Source organism: Ixodes scapularis, unplaced genomic scaffold, assembly GCF_016920785.2.
Source record: "Ixodes scapularis isolate PalLabHiFi unplaced genomic scaffold, ASM1692078v2 PGA_scaffold9__187_contigs__length_104089568, whole genome shotgun sequence".
NCBI lineage: Eukaryota > Metazoa > Arthropoda > Arachnida > Ixodida > Ixodidae > Ixodes > Ixodes scapularis.
Window position 1 is genome coordinate 77,678,549 of NW_024609884.1, and position 20,112 is coordinate 77,698,660.

Sequence of the window (20,112 nt, forward strand, 5' to 3'; positions counted from 1 at the left end):
CGTCGTTCAGGTCGATTTTTGGTCAACTTTGACAGGTCCTCACTTTGTCTGTACTGAAGGTAAATTTTCGTTCTTTAGCTCTATGAAAGCCCAAAGCTAGCTTATTATAGATATAATAATTCCATTATAATATATTGACTAGCCGCTTCGTCATATTCACGTAAACGTTGTGAGAGATAACAAATGTTGAAAGTTTGAAGTCGATTTTCTAAAAAAAAAGACATTTTTATTTTCTAAATTATTTTAAATATAATAGCCGACTACCATGAAAACAATCTATAAATATAATATATTGGTTGTATGTCTTCTATTTGAGCTGCAATCGTGTGAAATGTGTGCTCATTTCACGAGAATACAGCAACCTTACCGGCATTGTGCGCCGCTACGATTTCGAAAACATATTTTTATTTGTGTTAACGTTTTTGAAAAAGACCCCTTCGCAAGACTGCTGCTTGGTAGACTGTGAAGTCTGTTTGAAGAGGAATGACACATCGCTGGCTAAGCTAGGACTCGAATCTGAAGACGTACTTGAGCTTGCCTTGTGAAAGTGCGGCGGCAAGTTGATAAAAAAAAACATTTGGATGCCACGGATTTTTTTAACGAGTTCCAGAAGTGGACAAAAAAAATACATTTCCCACTTCTGCGTCAGAAAGCGCAAAGTCACGTTCGGTCAAATTGCACTTTGAGCTTGCTGAAAACTGGAGTGTCGTGATCCAGCGCGTGGCGCAAGGACATCACTGGAAGAGCAAGATGATTTCCATCTTCACCTCCGTGGCTATGGCCGAACAGGGAACGTTAAACTTCGGCAAGTGAGCGACGACGTTGTCCATGACTCGTCCCATGCGCTCTTTGCGATCAACGTTGTCGAAGGGCGGCTGGAGGAAGTATTGCCTATTTTCACGCAACTCGTTTATATTTCAGACGGCACTCCAAGTCACTTCAAAAACAGGCACCAGGTGTACAAATTCAAGAAAAAGAATGTCGTCACCAAGTGGATATCCTCCGCATCAGGGCACGGGAAAAGCTCGTGTGATAGAGTGGGTGGGGGTGCTCAGCACCAGGCATCCATGTAAAACTTGACAACTACAGAATTGTATACTCCATAACGAACGCGCAAAGCTTCGTTGAGGCACTGAGACCGAAAGTCAGAAGGATCGTTCTACTCTCAATTGCCAAAGAGAAGCTCACGCTTTTACGGGAGCTCAAGAGAAAAGAGTGGGAGAAGGTAAACCCCACCAAGGGGCATCGGATCCTCATACGTGTGGAGAAAGACACTGGAGGAAGGCGCCTTGAACGTTGCCCTAGAAAATATTTGCGAAAGCCCAGAGTAGCTGTATACACGTGCCAAGGTAGCAAGTACCGCTTTGTGTCTCGAAATTCAGAAGATCCTAAGTGAGTACGGGCCAGCATGTTCAAAACTGCAACCGTGGACTGCGTGGCTCCTACGCAGTGCGAAAACTGATTCACAGTTACGTTGAACTAGTAAAAAAGTGTACTGCCTTAGGAAAATGTGCCATAGATGCTTTTGTGTTTTTTACTAGTTCTGTGCGTGCGTTTTTACATTACTGAGGTGCAAGAACTGTGCAGTCAACCGTCGGCGATCTGCAAGTTGTGAGAACAAAACCCGGTGCATATTTCCAGAAGATTCCTGTACAAGATCTGAATGGTGTGAGAATTTATCATTTAATCGTAATAGGCTGACTGATGAGTAACCACCCTTGTTTACTTGGAGCCGTTCTATATATAGAAACATGTTTTGACATGTTGCTTGGCCTTTTGATTTGTATATGCTTGTTACTGCCTTGTTTTGCAGTGGGTTTATGTGGCTTCTCTCTTTTTTCAAATTTTGAATTGCAATAAATATCACAAGTTCGCCTACTTTACGTTCCTTTTTGAAAACGTAAACAAAAATAAAGACATCTTTTTTTTTAAATCGTACAGGCGCACAATGCCGGTAAGGTTGCTGTATTTTAGACAAATGAGCACACATTTCACACGATTGCGGCTTAACTAGAAGACATACAACCAAACTATTACATTTCTATATTGTTTTTTTTGTAGTCGACTATTATATCTAAAATAATTTGAATAATAAATATTTACAAAAAGGTTTTTTTTTTAGAAAATCGACTTCAAACTTTCAACATTTGGTATTTCTCCAACGTTTAAGTGAAGTTGGCGGAGCGGCTAGTCAACAGATCATAATGGTATTATTATATCTATAATGGGCTTGCGTTTGGCTTTCTATAGAGCTAAAGAATGAAAATTTACCGACAAAGTAAGGACCTGTCAAATTTGACCAAAAATCGGCCTGAACGACGAGTTTGACATTTGTTTAAAAAAAAAACATAAACTTCCTAAAAATGTTTGAATACACCAAGGCATCTTCATAGTATGCCTATTAGATTAGGGGGAAAGTTAAGATGGTGGAGGAAAAACAGTAGCGGCAGCAGAGAGTGTCAAACGAGAGATTTGCGACGGCAGGCAAAAATACTAGTTTCCGCCACTGCGGCTTCTACGCTTCGTAACTCGAGAACAGAAAATCTAGGCAACACAGTCTCCAAATAGGAAATAATTGAAAATATGCTGATGAATGAGCCGTACTTGATCGAATGAGGAAAATTCCACGAGAAAGTTTCCGTGACATACTCCTAGATACTCATATTTGTCAACTTTACTAACTACGAATTCTTGCTTTTTAAGTTCTTCCTTTTCGTCATCAGTAAATATTATCACTGTGTGCTGATTTAGTGCTACTAAATTATAGATCTAGCCTTTGTCCTCCGGTACTAATATATTCATTAATTTCTGCAGACCTGTACTGTTATCAATCATTAGGACTATACCATCTCATACATGAAAGCTGGTAATTCCTGTTTAATCGTTTGGCCTCCGCGGTCTGTAGTATGAGAAGTCAAAACCTTTTCTCTAGCACTGGCAGGTACAACATGAAAAAAAAAACGGTAATAAAGTGCATCCCTGTCTTAACCACAAAAATACGGAACAGTTAGACAAAGAGGACGGACAGGACAGGAACGAAAGATGTTTGTCCTATCCGTCCTCTTTGTCTAACTCTTTCCTATTTTTGAAACTATTACCAACGCGCTCAATCCAAGTCTATCTTAAACCTCGCTTTATCTCTATCGGTTCTGCTGCATTTATTTCCCATGTTACTATTACCCTCTTATTTCCGTAATTTTTTTAGCAAACTTCAATATTATATTTTCTACTTTTAAGCTGCTGATTGTGTCCCACATGTTTTCTTGAACTACATTGTCGTACGTCCCCTTTATATCGAAAAGTGCTACCCAGACTGGCCTACCTTCTCTGCGACCTCAATAGGTTGTGCTAAGAAGAATAAATTGTTCTCCGACCTTTAATGTAACCGTTATGGGACATATGTAATTGCCTATGTCAGCTTTGTCTCCATTTTCTTTGTATATTAAGCTTATTCAGATTAATTGCCACTCTTCTGGGACGTTTTCATTCGTAAGAGACTCTCTATACTTCCCGCAACGTTTCCTTAAACTTTGGGCCTCATTTTTTATTAGCACAGTTGGATAGCATCTGGACCTGTTGATCCACCACTAGGAACTTTCTGCTCGGCCCTTTCCCATTCCCTTTGTCTGATACCTGCCGATTTACTAATTAGACTGTCTTCCTCCTCTGCTCTAATACCACCTCATATTTGCTACTTAAATTGTTCTGCCATCACCGTTGCAGCATGTTGCATCGCTTCTTCCCCTTTCAACTGGTTACCTTGTAGTGTGGCGATGTGGTGGTGCTTTCAAACTTTATGAGCTGCATTTCTATCCTTCTCGTTTACTTTATAGAACCACTGTCCCCCCTTTCTTTTGATTTTTTTTTTCATTTATCAAACAAGATGCATCCTTTCTACGTCCCTGAACTCTGTCCCGTTTTTATTACACTTCCCTTTCCGGCTCATCCTTAGGCTTAGAAATCCTGTGTTCTCTGGAAGCTTCCTGACATTTTTCTATGCTGCCATTACTTCGCGAGCCCACTAGCTTTTGGGTTTGTGTACTCGCGGTCTTCTTTGTATCATTTTCACCTTAGCTAGCTCTCACTCAAATAACTATAGTTATAGACTCGTTTAAGACTACTGTGTTTGCTTGTCTACACAAATTACTTCCTCTGTTTGCTTAGCCACTACTTCTAACGATTTTTTCTGTGTAAAAGCATTAGACTGTCTCTCATGCCCCTCTTTCTGAATTTGATTGTCCTGTAAATCTCAGCTTGATACATTTATGGTCACTACCTAGGCTTCCCTTGGAGCCCCCTTCGTCTATTTTCATTAGGTGTAGGTTCCTGTACATCCTTGACATTAAAGTGCGAGCTATTGCTGAGTGTAATCTGCCTAATTCTCATGTTATAAGGCGGTCGTACTTCCCGCTAGTATTGCATAAAACTAAATGATGCATCTCGCGTATTTCCAAAAGCAAGCCTCCTGTCGTGCCTGTATACCCATCTAGGTCATCAATGTGAGCATTCATACCTCCCACTATAATTATGTTACGCTCTTTCCTTAACTCAATAATATATGGGGATACGCATTCTGTAATCCATTTTTTTTCCTGTCCTTAAGTATACGAAACCAACAAGTGGTTGTTCTCCTGAAAAACTCGCCAATACATTTTCTGCATATTCGGCTCTGGTTCTTCGCAGTTCATACCATTTTTAATAAGCGCTACAACCCAAACCCCTTTCCTCTTACCCCCGGTACTATTGCATCCTTCCCACACAAAGTCCAGATTACGCGATGGTTACTCGTTTTCTCTAAGGTGCGTTTTAAGAAAACCATATAACCTTTCATTTTCCTGCCTTAGTTGACCTTCACTATCTTCCTATTTCAACCTGTTCCTGCCTCCTTGCATGCTGATATCTCCTATGTCTGACTTCTTTTTAGACCTACAACTCTTTTGCAGTGAAACGTTCTGTGGCTAGGTGCTCGGCATTTCGTGAAGACCAGATAAAAGCGTGGCTGTGAGGCTCGACACTGATTTGTTGACGGGTGGTAGAGGATGAGTTGAGGTGTTCGACGCTGATTAGTTAACGGGAAATTCATGTGATCAGAAAGGTAGGCGAGGAGGGGTGAGGAAGGTGAGGAAGATCTCGACCACTTGTGCGCACTGAGGGAGAGGAACTCGCGTGTATCGTTAAGTCTTTGGATGCTGGGTGCTCAAGGCAGGTGACTTGGGCCAGGTTGAGGTTTTATTTAAAGCGATGATGTGATGCTGCCTCGCTCCTGGCACAACCAGCGAACGTTGGTGCGGGCCCGCACTGTCTTTTTTATGTCGTCTCTTGGGCTGCGTCATAGCTTGCGCTTCCGCTGGTTGGTGGATGTTAGCGGCGGTGATTGGCTGTGAGCATGGCGCGAATCCCCTGTGGTCGAGGAAGAAGTTCGGCGCCATGTGGCGTGCTTGAAGATGGTGACGGCCCGGTTGGTATGGTTCAGAGCAGGTCAGTCTTTCCACTCATAACAGTTTGGAAAGCTCTGGAAGATCGTCACGTCTATCCGCCCGATTAGCGATAGTATCGCTTTATTCTAGGAACAACTATCAAGTGTACACATGGTACGCGTAAATTAACTATATGATGAAGAGCGCCATGAACGTAGGCGTCTGCCATCTGGAAACTCAGAGTATCGCTAAACGTTTGTGATGCGAGAACGTTTCATGTATGCAACAAAATTGACTAGCGATTTGGCATAAATATTTGCTACGCTATTTTCTACACTATAACTGTTTTTTGTACGCTGTTTTCAACGATTAATCAGGATATGTATCTCCTGATTATCTACCCAGTTTCCCTTACCGCTCTGGGTCCCCGAATAAAAAAAAAAAAAGCGCCTGGCGGCTCTTTTTTTTTTTTTCATCCCTTTGACCCGTGGCTCCACTGTAATGGAAATCATCATGTGCAAAGAGGGGAAGGGGGGGGGGGGGAGCCAATTGTATAGACCTCACTGTTCACCTCCAGAACGTCATACTTAAGTTGTCGACTCATCCACTTGATTACCCGGTTAGCCTAGACCACCCTCTGCTCCGTTTCCTTTGACTGTCCCCGAATCTGTAAAACGGTGCATGTAAATACATGCATCTTCTTCGCTGGTCGCCTTTAGACGACGTTTTCCCTCCTCTAGTTGCCTTCCTAGGTTGTGGCTTCTTTCCGTCTGTTCATCAGCATAAATCAATATCAAGCGACTCCACCGAAATCGACGCAGCCTACCAGCAACGCCGAGAAGCTCCGAGTGAAAGTCGTTTCACTATCAGCGCATGACTCTTAGCATAGGCTCAGACACAATCCACACCTCGGCAGAGGTTTGGGCTGAGACTCGTGTTAAATTCCAGCGGATGCGAATGTCTCTGGACTCTAACAATGGGGATTTTTAGCAAACCGTTACCATGTACCGCGTACCGCACTCCCTGAGCCTTTGAAGCATGCTTTCAAGCGTGCGACCGGGTGATACCGTGACCGCGGGGCACGCGCTTAAAAGCGTGCTTCAAAGGCTCCCGTAGCGCGGTACCTGGAATACGGCAGCGGTTTCCTAAAAGTTCCTAATGTCCGAGGCACCGCGCCAGCTCTGTTCATATTCAAGTACCGACCCAAGCGAGCTGTGATAAACACCGTCGACAGTCGACACCGATAGCTTCGCCTACTCAGACCCGCCAAGTGAAGTCCGACATCTTTTCGTCAAATTTTGCCAGTTTCCAAGCAGTGCGCAGTATAGACCTTTAAAAAAAATGGCTTCATGCCGATTCCATTTTCAGTGTTCGTGCGTATGGCCGCCTAATTTCCTATATTTCCCAATCGACAAACATGCGCGTGCTGGGCTGATGACTTCTAAATAATAAAATGGTGCATACAATCCGACTATAGACCGACACTCTGTTTACAAACAAGTCAGCGTTTGCCCACACAGGGACTGCGCGTGCGCAGAAACTAGATTGCCGCCAAACTTGTGCGCTTCCGCCGTAGCGACCACGGCGTCACCACTGCGCGGTGACGTCACAGCCGCGTGCAGGTGTAGAGCCTTCTCCTAAAACGGCGCACGGCGTGTCAGACGCACGCCTGGATAGAACTCGCACAAAGACATTGCTGCATGCTCCTCGTTATATTATGAAGAGCTAGCGCTTGAAAAAAAGTATCGAGTCGTGTGTGTAATATGAACATCCGGGATGCCATTCTGGAAAGTGTTTAGCGAAAGTCGGAAAACCGTTTACGATCCTCTCAAATTGGTGAAGCAGCGAAGCCGGCATTACGTTCCAGGAATTAACGACGGGTGAGGGTTGGGAACAACTTCAAGGTTCGCAACCTTAACGCGCCGCCGACCAAATGCTCTCCCACTCTTCTAACCTTCCTTCCACGACAAACGGTCCTAGCATTCAGCACCACCGTACTTTCGGCCCTTTCGGAAACGACCAGAGAAAGGGGTGTTATTTCCCACACCTCGCCGTAGAAGGTTCGTTCACTGCAGGGCGAAAGGCGCCAAACTTGCGGTGTTTTCGTCACCGCACCTGCAGAAGACGAACAAACGAGGGCCCGTTTTATGACCCAAGTTCGCCGGATGTTGGCCCCGTGATGGCAGTAAAAACCCCGACGCACTCTTTTCTCTTTCTTTTTTTGTTTCTTTTCTTTTTGTGGAATTGTAGTACCTAAGCGTTTGTGCGTGTAGACCTGTCTGTGAAAGGGCACTGAGATGCGCGGCCTATACACCTTGAGCAACCCGACTTTGTTGTGGTGGTATGGGGGTGCCATCCCGTTTGATTTCCGAAACTGAAAAAACAAAACAAAAAACCATGCAGGGCCGTTTATGTTTGATGGAACTCGATACGTACATTATAGACATTCATATGTGCAAATTGACAACGTGTATAAACGTTTAATATATACTTTGGCTGTCTGCAAATTATGAACACGTACACTGTCCGTATGGAGTTTGAGCGAACGAACTTGATGCTGTCGTTGCACGACATAAATTTGGAACGTATTCTATTTTTTCTTCCCACACATGCGCATTGTGTAGTTCGGTGATTTGGGCGGTAGTGTGTCCATCAATCAAGAAGGATTCGCTCCGCCCTCTGCACTGTTTGACATACCAGCCCCACCATACGGACACCGATAGTTGGTAAAATATACTTCGCAATAAAAACAGCGCTAAAAGACGTCGGACAGTAACCCGAACTAAACAGATAAGCGCCGTCTGCCAACGTTGTTCACTTGTCCATCGTCTATTGGAGCTGTTTTTATTTTTAATTCAATAGAGGATAATCTGGGTCACGATTTCAAACCTCCAAAGTATGTAAACACAGTTTGCAGCTGCAGTGCAATGTTTTGGAATGGGCTGTGAGCTCCACCAATTTGCTTATCGAGAACTCGCGGGCCGTGGTCGGTAAACTAGCAAACTTCAGATCACCCATCCACAGCCACCAGTATACAGGGAAAGCTTATCACTTGGCTGCCAGAACAAGATTCCCCGTCCGCCGTAGAATAGAAAGGACGAATGACTGGCAAGCGAAAATCAGTGTTCCACGGAACGGCGTTCCTGGAACGCATTTATTGTAGGAGGACACAAAGAAACGCCGCCGTTCCATTTGGCGTCTGTGGAGTTGGGGCTGGAACTCATTTTTGTTTTAAAGAAACGTAAGGAGGAATGGCGTTCCTTTTATAGATTTGGCGCTGAAGTTTCCCCTAACAGCGCCAAATGCTTTGCACTGATGATGGACGAGCCCCGAGATCACAGCATGACAGATTTTTCTTGGAGTATAGTTTGGTACTTCCTCAAAGAAACCGTGTACGAAAGTTAAACATGATGAAAAACAGCCTCACATAAACAGGGACAAAGGACGGGTAAAGAATACGACAGGACAACAGCCGTTGTCCTGTCGTATTCTTTACCCTTTTTTCGTCCCTATTTATCTGAGGCTGTTTTTCATCATGTTTAACTGTTACCAACTGGCCCAAATCACCACCCTACTTCCGTCTACGAAAGGTTCGTTGGATTCCAAAGTTTAAAGTACCTTGAGAACCCAAAGCTCTTCGGAATCTACTATTGGTGGCATTTAAATACCTATAATGTTTTTTCGTTATATCGGCACAGAACGAAACGGGAACGCCAGAATCCATGGCTTTTGATACATGCTGCTTTACATAGAGGCTGGAAAAACTGCCAAGTGGGGAGAAAGGTCAAATTTTTCTCCTCAAACTCAGTCATCAAATTTGAGTTGATGGACCACCTAAAGATGACTTTGTGATAATATTTAATGCACTCCATTTACTGGTTTGTTTATATACGATTTTTATTTACGCCCAATGCGGCGAGAAATTGAGGTATAGAGACAAGACGAGAACGCGCAGGGTCGTCAGAACGCCGAGCTCTGATTGGAACGAGTAGTGGGTAAACCTAAGGCTAGCTGCTTTTGTCTCCGTGCACTGCACCCGTCGAACGCGTTCTAATGCCAGAGTCTGCGATTTCAGAGTCTGCGATTAAAATTATACCTTGCGTCATCTTAACATGTAAAACAGCGAAGGAAACAAGCGCGAGGCCCCAATTGCTTTCCGTACACGTGGAGGGAGGTGATAACAATGATTGTTTGGAGATAGAGTGCGGCATTTTTTTACCTATTTTATTTATTTCCTGAGCTCGAGCGATCACTAAATTCATACCGTGTTTCGGTGGTTGATTCGTGTTGTTGTAGCGCTCAGTCGAGACCGTCAGAACTGCATTTGTGGTTGTGTTTTCTTTAATGAGACAACTAAAGCCCCAGCCGCGCGCCAGAAGGCGTGCGCCCGGCGGGAGAAATGAGTAAGGTGGTGAGTACATTTTTAAGGCCTTATATGTCCAATTACGGGAAAAGGCGGCGTCGGGGTTGTGCACGAAAGATTGCCATAAAAATACGTCATCAAGCACGCGCCGCTCAAGGTCAAAGCGGACGTGCCTTAGGAATAAAACACAAAGAAAAACACAGCAACCCACAATGCTTCGTCACGGAAGCCGTGGAGCCGGCGGCGGCGCCGCGCCTGCGCAGTGGGGAAGCGTGATGTCACCGCCGGAGCGCCGTGTGCAAAAGGAAGAAGTGGCGCGCTGCCTCCAGCGCGCCATTTTCGCTTCGGACTTCATCTGTGCCCGTTGCGTGCTTCGTGCGATGGACTGTGAGCCGACTCCATCTACATCTATGGCCTCGACATCGGCAGCAGCGTCTACATCTACGGCGGCACACTAAATCCAATACCGGCAGAAACAACTTTAATGCGTGTGGAAGCGTTAGTCAAAAACATTTCACAAGCAGGACTATAATGCTTTCGCATTCCTACACGTAAGCAGTCTGAAGTGTCTTCGCCGTGTTTCTCCAGCTTGACAATGCCCGCCCTCACAAAGTTTTGCATTTAATTTATTCGAGATGCCAAAATAACGTTCTGACTAGGATAAGCTGACTTTCTGGCGCTTGATGTTGTTATTTGGCGAAGAGTTCTAGAGACTTATTCGCAGATTTGACGATGCTATTTGTTGTTTGACCGGTACTGACTATTAATTTGTTAAACAATTCAAAGTGCTTTACTTAGTCTAATTTGAAGACGAGACATTGTGACAGTATAGTATGCATATGTATCTAAGTGGTGCGTAAAATACGTAGTTCAAGCACCACCATACATCTAAACAACACTTAATTAAACAAAAAACATGTATATATCTCAAATCATTAATAGCACTCTTTTGAAATACACCGCCAACTTCTGGTCTGCGGGTGACAGGTTACGCACCATATTATTTTTCTAGTAAAGTTGTCTTTAATTTTGTGGTCACGCTGTGATGCGCCAACTTGACAGTTAATAAATTTTCATTAGCTTTAACTTTTTATGAAAAAAATCTGCGTTTACATATCTTAAAACCAGCCATATCTCACAGTGACTTAAGTTTTCCGAATCGTAAACAATCCGAACAAGGTTGGTCATGCAAATATATTAGTCAGTTAGAAAATATTAACCAGTTTATTCTAGATCGCGACATTAATCTCTGTAAGATATTAAGAAATACGACATATCGGCCAATTCGCGAAATAGGAAGCCATTGAATTATTGTTGACTACAGTTTCAACAAAGTTAATGTAGTTTTTAATTATTAATATAAAGACAATAACTAAAAATAAAGCAAGCTTCTTGCAAATGTCCACCAGCAATATGGGAACAAAATTAATCTGATCTCAGACACATTTCCCGAGTTGCCGCTAACTAAAACATTCGTCCGGACTCCGGCTGAAACGTCGAAGAATGAACCGTCCGTTGTTGCTGTTTTCACCAAGGGTTTTCTTTTCTTTTCAGTTATATACCTCCGCCTTCGGCCCCCCGCCACCATAACCGTTATATATATGTATACTAAAGGCAGACATGATCTAGTAAGTGCTACTCACAATGATTAGCACACCGAGACGGAAGTCCACCCGATACCTTGTTGCGTGGATGCCATCAGCGTCAGAGTGCATTCATTCAATTGATTAACAAGGATATGCCCGAAGGATTATGTCCACAATACAAAAAAAAAAAAGACAGCTCCAGTTCTACCTTAGACAAACAACAAAAACGTTTGTGCGTCTACTTTCACGCACAACACTCGGAGAACCAATCACCGCAACTTACGGAGGCAGCTCAGCGAATGACGATGCCGAAACATCTGTTTAGACCAAAAAATTCAGACTGAGTTGTGACATGATTCATTAATTTGTTTATGCTATACAGAATGCATTCTTTTTGTGTTTTTTGGATTTCTGTCTGCAACGACTGGGCTTGCCACCTCTTTAGGTGTGTAATGGCTGTTTTGTAATCTGGTGCATATACTATACATATATATGTGTGTGTATATGTATGTATATATATACATATATATATATATATATATATATATATATATATATACTATATATATATATATATATATATATATATATATATATATATATATATATATATATATATATATATATATATATATATATATATATATATATATATATATATATATATATATATATATATATAATAATTTTCCTTTTTTTCCGCTGCAATGCCAGTGTACGGGGCCGAGGGCTGGTCAAGCCTCCTTTGAGGCTTTTACCCTTTGCTCCACCATGCTTCATGGAAAATAAACTATTATTATATTATTACATTAAGCAATGCAAGCGTGACGTTTTGCAGTGCTTAATGTCACAACTCAGTCTGCGTTTCTTGGTCTAAACAGATGTTTCCGCATTGTCATTCGCTGAGCTGCCTCCGTAAGTTGCGCTCATTGGCTCTCCGACTGTTTTGCGTGAGAGTAGACGCACAGACTTTTTTAGAGTGAAGGGGCCAGGAGAAGCAAACGACGCAACGGCGACTTCCCATCGTTGCGCTTCTTTGCCGGTGGAGACGCTGATTATCGCCAGCCTGCAGCGCCTCCTAGACATGCGCTCTGGGGCCATTGTCCCATTCGCATTCGGACCTTGCGCATTTGATCCCCTCCTCACTTGGTCAGTCTCGTTTGAACCTTCTCATCAGATCCGAATCTGTTGTTCTCGCAATTGGGCCAATTCTCATTTTGCGCGTGCGCGCTGCGACCGAATCGCACTAGTTCGGCATACTTCTACCGTCGTTTTGCCTCCGCGGCTTTGTTGGTGAGTCTTACTTACACTCTAAGAAATGCCTGCGCGTCTACTTATCCGCAAAACACTCAAAGAGCCAATCACTGCGATCTACGAAATCAGCTCAGCGAATGATGAGGCGGAACAGACGTTTAGACCTAAGAATGAAGTCTGCGCTGTGGCATTACGCAATGCAAAGCGTCATGCTTGTATTGCGTAATGCCACAGCGCAGACTTAATTTTCAGGTCTAAACAGATGTTCCGCCTCATCATTCGCTGAGCTTAATTCGTAGATCGCAGAGAGTGACTCTTTGAGTATTTAGCGGGTACGTTGACGCGCAGGCATTTCTTAGAGTAGTTTGGGATCCTAGGATAGCATCAGATATATCTAGGGTCCTTCGTTTTCGGGTTAAACCCGGTATTTTCCTATATTTACACCCCAAATGTGTTCTCTTTTATTAATTTATTTTTTGTCGGGTTAAACACGATTACTATCTGAATTCGGAACAATAATTCTAGCATTTTCACGTGTTTTTTTTGTGTGTGTTTTTTTAGCGTTGTATAAATGTGGAGCTTATTCACAAAACTTGTTGAAAGTGCGCATGAAAGAAACGATGCAAGAGATGTTCGAGTAATACTTTGTGAGAAAAAAAAACTTATTTTTGTGAAGGCAATTTGATAAGAAGCGCTACCCTGGTCTACCAAATGGCTTGCTGACGTTGCTGTGAGATGCAAACGGAAGTTTTGACGTTGAGAAAACATTCTCCCAGTTAAGATATGTCTGACGACTGGACATGTCTACTGTCGGAACAGAGATGCTGCGCGTGCAAATGATTATGTATGTAAGCAAAACATTTTTTGTAAATTGAAATGACCAAGTGAGCTCTTAGACCACGTTTTAATCCGATTATCTGCACATTAATGACTTTTTTTGTGCGAATAAAACATTCCGTGTCCTAAACCCGATTAACACTTTTTATTGGCGGAAGGCAACGATCGAGTGCTGGAGGCGGAACTTGTGCACTCTACCTGTCACAACTATAGACCTTTCCAATAATCGCCTCCTGCGCGCTGACATCTTTGTCTACTTGGCTGTGGAAGGCGTTCTGCGCGTGCGCAGTAGCTCTTTTTCTCGAAATATGAGACGCCGCGCACGCGTTCACAGCCCAGTGACTCAGCATTTTTCGCCTGGGTGATAAGCGCTGGAAAGTTCTATGGGCGACGATAGGTGTGTGCTCCATCGCCAACGCCTTTGTATCTGTAATGTTCTACTGCAACGTTTCGCTCTAATGAAAAAGCGACGCCGATCAGCGTTACGCCTAAGGGGAACCATAGAGGCCAAGTGAGAAGAGCAAAACGACAAGAGGCCCCAAATGAGGAAGGTTAAAATGCGAAGGAGGAAACGGGAAAGAGCCAAATGCGACGGGTCAAATCGAGAATAAGTTTTTTAAGAATGGTTGTTTTGAGAAAAGTCAACTGAGAAAGGCGAAACGAGAACGGGTTCAAATGGTGACCACCCCGGGGAAGAGGGCTGCTGCCGAAGCACCGACATACCGGATTCGCCAAGACAGCAGAGACGGCTCTCTTCGCTGTCTCGACGGGTTTACGCGACGATATATGGCGGCAGCCGCCCCTTCCAATTGAAAGAGGAAAAACCCGAGGCAGTGCCAGTTCAGCCGTCACAACTACGGAAAAGCTGTCCGCGCCAAAGCCATTGGATATTTGCGGAGTTATATGTATTCCCTACACTTTAAGAAATGCCTGCCCGTCTACTTACCCAAAAAACAACCGAACAGCCACTCTCTGAGATCTATGAAATCAGCTCAGCTAATGATGAGGCGGAACATCTGTTTAGACCAAAAAATCAAGTCTGCGCTATTGCATTAAGTAATGCAAGCATGATGCTTCGCATTGCGTAATGCCACAGCGCGGATTTCATTTTTAGGTCTAAACGGATGTTCCGCTTCACAATTCGTTGAACTGATTTCGTTGATTGCAGAGATTGGCTCTTCGAGTGTTTTGCGGGTGAGTAGAGGCGCAGGCATTTCTTAGGGTGTAGTACGCGGAAAGTATTTGTAGGACCCCTGGAAACTTCTCATTAAAGCATACTTCTCACATATTCCACCCCTCAATAAATTTAAACTTGTCTTGATCATTTTGATGAACCCAGTGAGCACGTGAGTGTGTCTTGTATAAAACGCATCCGAAACCACCCAACTCTAACGCAGGCGTGATGCACTCATGGTACATTTTGTATACCCGGGTTTATCAGAATAAGCAAGACAAGTTTTCTGTTTAGGTCTAAACACATTTTTGGCCCCTCGACATTCGCTGAGCCGTAGATGACAGCGACTCACTGACGGTAGGTTCTACAGGAAAGAAGGCGCACTGGCTTGTTTCCAGTGTATACTCTAACTTGAACGCAAACAAGACATTTTGGACGTGGCTTTCACGTGTTTGCTCTGAGATTCGATAACGTAGACAGTTACGCTATGAGCGAGAAACAAGATCTTTACATCGCTACTTTTGAAGTAAATTGCGCAAGTTCGGTATTTTTCTACTGCACTTGGGACAAAACAAAATATTTCCAAAGTGCAACGGGAAAATACTCCCGTTATTCTAGGCAATATTGTTCTTTACCAAAATCTTTGCCCAAGTGCGATTGGATAAAAGGTCTTGTGAGAGCAATTCTTACCGCAGGCAAAGCCCTCAGGAAATCTATACTTTTGGTTCGTCTTCGTGTCGACGTCGAATTGGGTTCGTCTTGCTTTCAGATCGCGAAAAGAAATAACAATCGTCTGGAGTCTTTGTTTAGACAGTCACATCGGTTCCATTTTTCGGATCCTGGACGTTTGAGAGTCCCTAGATCAACTCGGGTGCGTTCATCTGCAACGGGTCCCATTTTTTATTTCTAAACGAACGCAAGTTTTGTTTGAGTAAATGTTTTTTTTACCTACCCATCTATAACTCGCGCTCAGTAGTGACCTCCACCGATTTTCCCCGGTGTCCCTTGAGAGGAACAAGTGGACGCCGATGCCCTTGTAAGGGGACGATGTTTATTTGCCGACGAAGAGACCCTGGTTCCCTTAATCCGGAATTACATCATAACGACAGCGAACATCGATATTATTCGATTACACAAATATCTGAGGCTTTCTGAAACCCGAGGAGGGCACCACAAGAGAGAATAGTGTGAGGACATTTTGGGTCCGAACAGTGGCGACCGGTCAAAAATCAATGCCCAAGCTGCGCATCCCAACTAAAAACGCACCACTCAGGAGAGGAATAACAGGAGAGTCAACCTGTTGAACGCCTACTGTCTGTGCTCTAGACACCGCCCAAGCATCACCGTTATCATTGACGCTGATGGCGGTACAGCTAATACAGCTAAGGTACAGCTAATGCCATCCATCCATTCGAAATGGAGATGATGCTTATGCCTGTGTGGCTTCGGTCCATATCCTTGAGGTTTTACGACATAACTCGCACAATGTGGAAATACCTTTACTATTCTACCTAAAACGTATCTACGATTGGTGTGTTACTGCATTTTATGTTTTACTCGATGTGTAAACATTCGCAACGTCCAATTTACTTTTTGCTTACATCATGTTTGTTTTTTTTTTTGTCCACTTTTAGTCTTAGGTCGTCTCAGATCGGCATGACACTCGTGGCTGTTTTCGCAACCACCAACGCGTCCGATGGCGGAGTTGTATTGACGCATGACTCCATGAAGCCAATGTACGGAGAACGAGCGACGAATTTCTCCCGGCGACGTTTGCTCAGTGTGCGGCCATACCCTCCGGGCGGTTTGGTGTGACATTTTGCGCCATCTAGCTCAAAATATTTGCAACAGTGAGAAGGCCTTTTCACCAGCCTGCTTGCTCGTGGGGCTGTTCACGCATCAATTTGAAGGTGATAAATCATGCGTGTTTTTTTTTTTTTTTTTTTCTTAACATTGCTGTCGCATCTCGCAGAAGAGCAAACGCCGAAGCTCTAGGCGCTGTTGCGTACCGGACTGCCGCAACCCTGGAAGCTTAGCAGACGTGAAGCTCCGCAGGTTTCCGTCGAAACCGTGGAAAATACAACGACGTCGGACATTAATAAATACCATAAAGCGAGTAAAATAAGCATTCCGTTCGCATTGCCTAACTTGAGATGCATTTCTAAATGCGCTATTTGACTCGATGTTTGGAATTAATGCGCTCGAAGTCCGGCGTTTTGTCTTTGAATTCGATGCGATGAGTACAATCAGATCAGTCCTTTGACACTCTCATTACTCTCTGCTCCGCTGAGATATCTTGATCGGACGACGTTTTGGGGGCGTTGGATCGTAGTTACCGAAAACTGATGTGAGCGTTTTCTCCGCTTCGCCGATTGCAGAACGAACTGTCGTTTGCGCCTTTAGCAAGCATGATTGCGTAGCTGCCTAAGATGGTTGCTCTATTTCGACCCGTGTCTACGCGGTCCTAACTTCATCCCTGCTGCGAGAAAAGTCTACCCAAGAAACAATTTAAAAAAATGTATTTACCCCACGAGAAGAGGTTATCCATGCGGCGTTTATTTCAGTTCTATGTAAAAGTGAACAGCATATTAAATCGACGAGAACGAGCATCAGCTTGGGACGAGCAACTGCGTACGACACCGTCCAAACCAGAGCCAGCTTGCACGACAAACACATTCCTCGGACACCACAATCGCCTTCAACACGGCGGCGAGGGGACTGGAAACTAGGGAGCCTTCATGTGCGCTTTGCTAGGGTGATGCCACCCTTTGTAATACCACTCGCCGACAAACCAGCAGCCATTTTGGTTCTCGGCGATAATCCGTGGGGCTTATAACCCTCCCGGAAACAAGCACCTTATCTCACAAGTTCGGAGCAGCGTTGTGGAACCCACGGAGGGAGGATTAGCATTTCCCCCTCGGATGGACAGAAAGGCCACTTTCCGGCGCACGGGGAAACAATGAGAGGAACAAAATGGCGGTGGAAGAGGGTGTGGGAAAGGGAAACAGGCAGTTGGCATCACTCTATGCGAGGCGCACATGAAGGCATTCTACTGGAAACAAGCTGATCACGAAAATGAGGTCAGCTATTCATGCGGAAAGAGTTCACTTGGAAAAAAAGGGTGGGTAGGGATGAGAAGGAGGGGGCGGGGGGGGGGGGGGGGGGGCGTTTTTAGTTCCGCTTTCGCAGTGCGCTTTTGTAGAGGAGGGGAGCGCGACGAAGTCTTTGCTTTTGTTAACTTAAAACGCGCGCAAACAACGTAAAAAAATTTTCCTTGTTTATTTGCTTTAACTTATATTTGGCCGTAATATTATGACATTCAATTTTGTTCTGCTAGCTCCCGTTTCGGATTGTCTCTACCTATCGAGGAAGGCACCCACTAAAACTCCCTAATGCTAGAATGACACAACCGCACACGGGTGCACATGTATATATTTAAAGTTTGATAGATTCTTAAAACAGTCGGTAGTGTAACGCGCGACAACACAACGCTCGGAGTTGGTAATAAGGTAATCTCGCAAGGGTATAGCCTCATTTGGCCACGGTGGCGCTGATGACCAACCGACGGTGGCGCTCTCTGGAACCCTGCCCAGAGCCTATAGCCTTCTCTATACTAACAAAGCGGCAGTTCGACGACGGAGCCATAGAGTGCCCGGTCGCAGATTTAGAGCGCGAGGATCTGGTAGCACAAAGCATCAAAGAGCCGTTTTCGGGGAAGCTGAACGTCCGCGCATAGCTTTTGCAGCGGCGAGGACCCAAAACACACTTGTTCGCTCGGGGGAAGTGTGTTTCGGCGTCTCGTCGCAGCGGGGCGCAAGTCACGTTTTTTTCTCCTCTCATCCGTTGTCTGCCGCTCCAACTTGTCCATTTCGGCGGCCGCTTCTCGTCGCGATCTGCCTGACTTTGTCAGTATATAGGAGGCTAGGGCGCGGCGTCACCACAATAGCTGTTGCGTCGCACGCAAGGCCAACGTGCCGCCGGGTCAAATTCGTCGTTTGTTCGCCTCATATTCGTGCCATGGAGTCCAGTTTTAGTTGTTGAAAATTGCCGTTTCGAGCTACCTAGCGAGATCACGTTTAATCATATCTTCGATTAATCAGCTTCCTCGAATCTAACTGATTTGTGCATGCTGAGCTTATAGACGCGCATGTGTTGAAAATGCGAACATGTATTTTTGCCCCCTCGGCAGGGCCGGCCGGGGTGGCGACCTGGGCAGACGCCCAGGGCGCCTTCAAAATAAAAAGCGCCGCCACGCCCCCTTTTGGTTGTTTTTTTTTTTTTTGCTTTTTTATTTATTTGAACATGGCGATCGACACGACGTTATAAGTTCGATTGCCGTTCGTTTTTGAAATGCGGTTTTCGTCTGACAAAACGCTCATGTTGGGCCCCTACTCACATATTTACTAACAACGCGGTGTCGTACCTATTAGATGAATCCCGGAGAAAAACTCACCGGAGAAAAGCTCACCGGAGAAAAGCTCACCGGAGAAAAGCTCACCGGAGATAAGCTCACCGCAAAACCGGCGGATGCGGAGAAAAGCTCACCGGCCATTGAGCGTATGCGGAGGAAAGCTCACCGATATTTTTTTCTTCTTTTTATATGGAGGCTGCGTGATTAGGCGTAACATATATCAGTTTATTGTCATTAAAATTCGACAACTTTGTAAATTTGTTAAACTTTTTGGGTGTACAGCTCCCAAATTAATAATTGCGGGCGAGTGTTCTCTGTGACTTACTTTCTTGGCAACTAAAGCCTAACTGAAAACTTTATAAACTTGAAGATCAGGAAAAAGTTCGAAAACTTAATAATATCTGCCTAAGACAGAAAAATCAAAATTGTAAATGCCAAAAATTTTAAAGTGGATGCGCAACAACGCTGTGCCTGAAATTCTCTTTGAAGCTTTTGTTAAGCTTCGAAAACAGGATAAAACAGTCAGTAGGCTATTGAGGCTTCTTTCTTCCACGGACATGAACATTTTCTAGCCTTTCGTGCTGATGTTTCCACACGTTGCCTTTCTGTGATAGTGCCCATCTACGGCGAGCCACCCATGACCTTCAAAGCTGCACACTGGCACCGTTGTTACTCGCGACCTATATAAGAACTCGTTTTCTGTAAGGTAGCGAATAGGGCGAGTTGGTAAGCGTTATACATGATGAAAACCGCTCAAACGACGACGACGGAGTGAAGACAACAAACACGACTGGACGAAACTGTTCTCAAAACTAAAGGTTTTGTTAGTCAAATTAACAGAAAGAGAACAGCGTAGCCGCCACTGATTACATCAACAAACACCTACTTATATATTAGGCACTACGCAATATTTGGAGCTGAAACGGTTCACACACCGCTATTCACATTAGCTCGCAAAATACGAACCTCTTTATCTGACAGAGCTACGGACGGCGCAGTGTGAGCTGTCAATAAATTGTTGTCTCTTTTACCGTTGTACGATATTCTTATTTTATACTTGCGGCTTCATT

The 20,112-nt window shown here is 44.3% G+C and overlaps 1 protein-coding gene across 1 annotated transcript in view; it reads left to right on the plus strand.

The window, feature by feature from the left end:
- The window catches only part of LOC121045535 (BDNF/NT-3 growth factors receptor), a 410,804-nt gene that overhangs the window by 315,696 nt on the left and 74,996 nt on the right, over nt 1-20,112 (plus strand). The window lies entirely within an intron of this gene.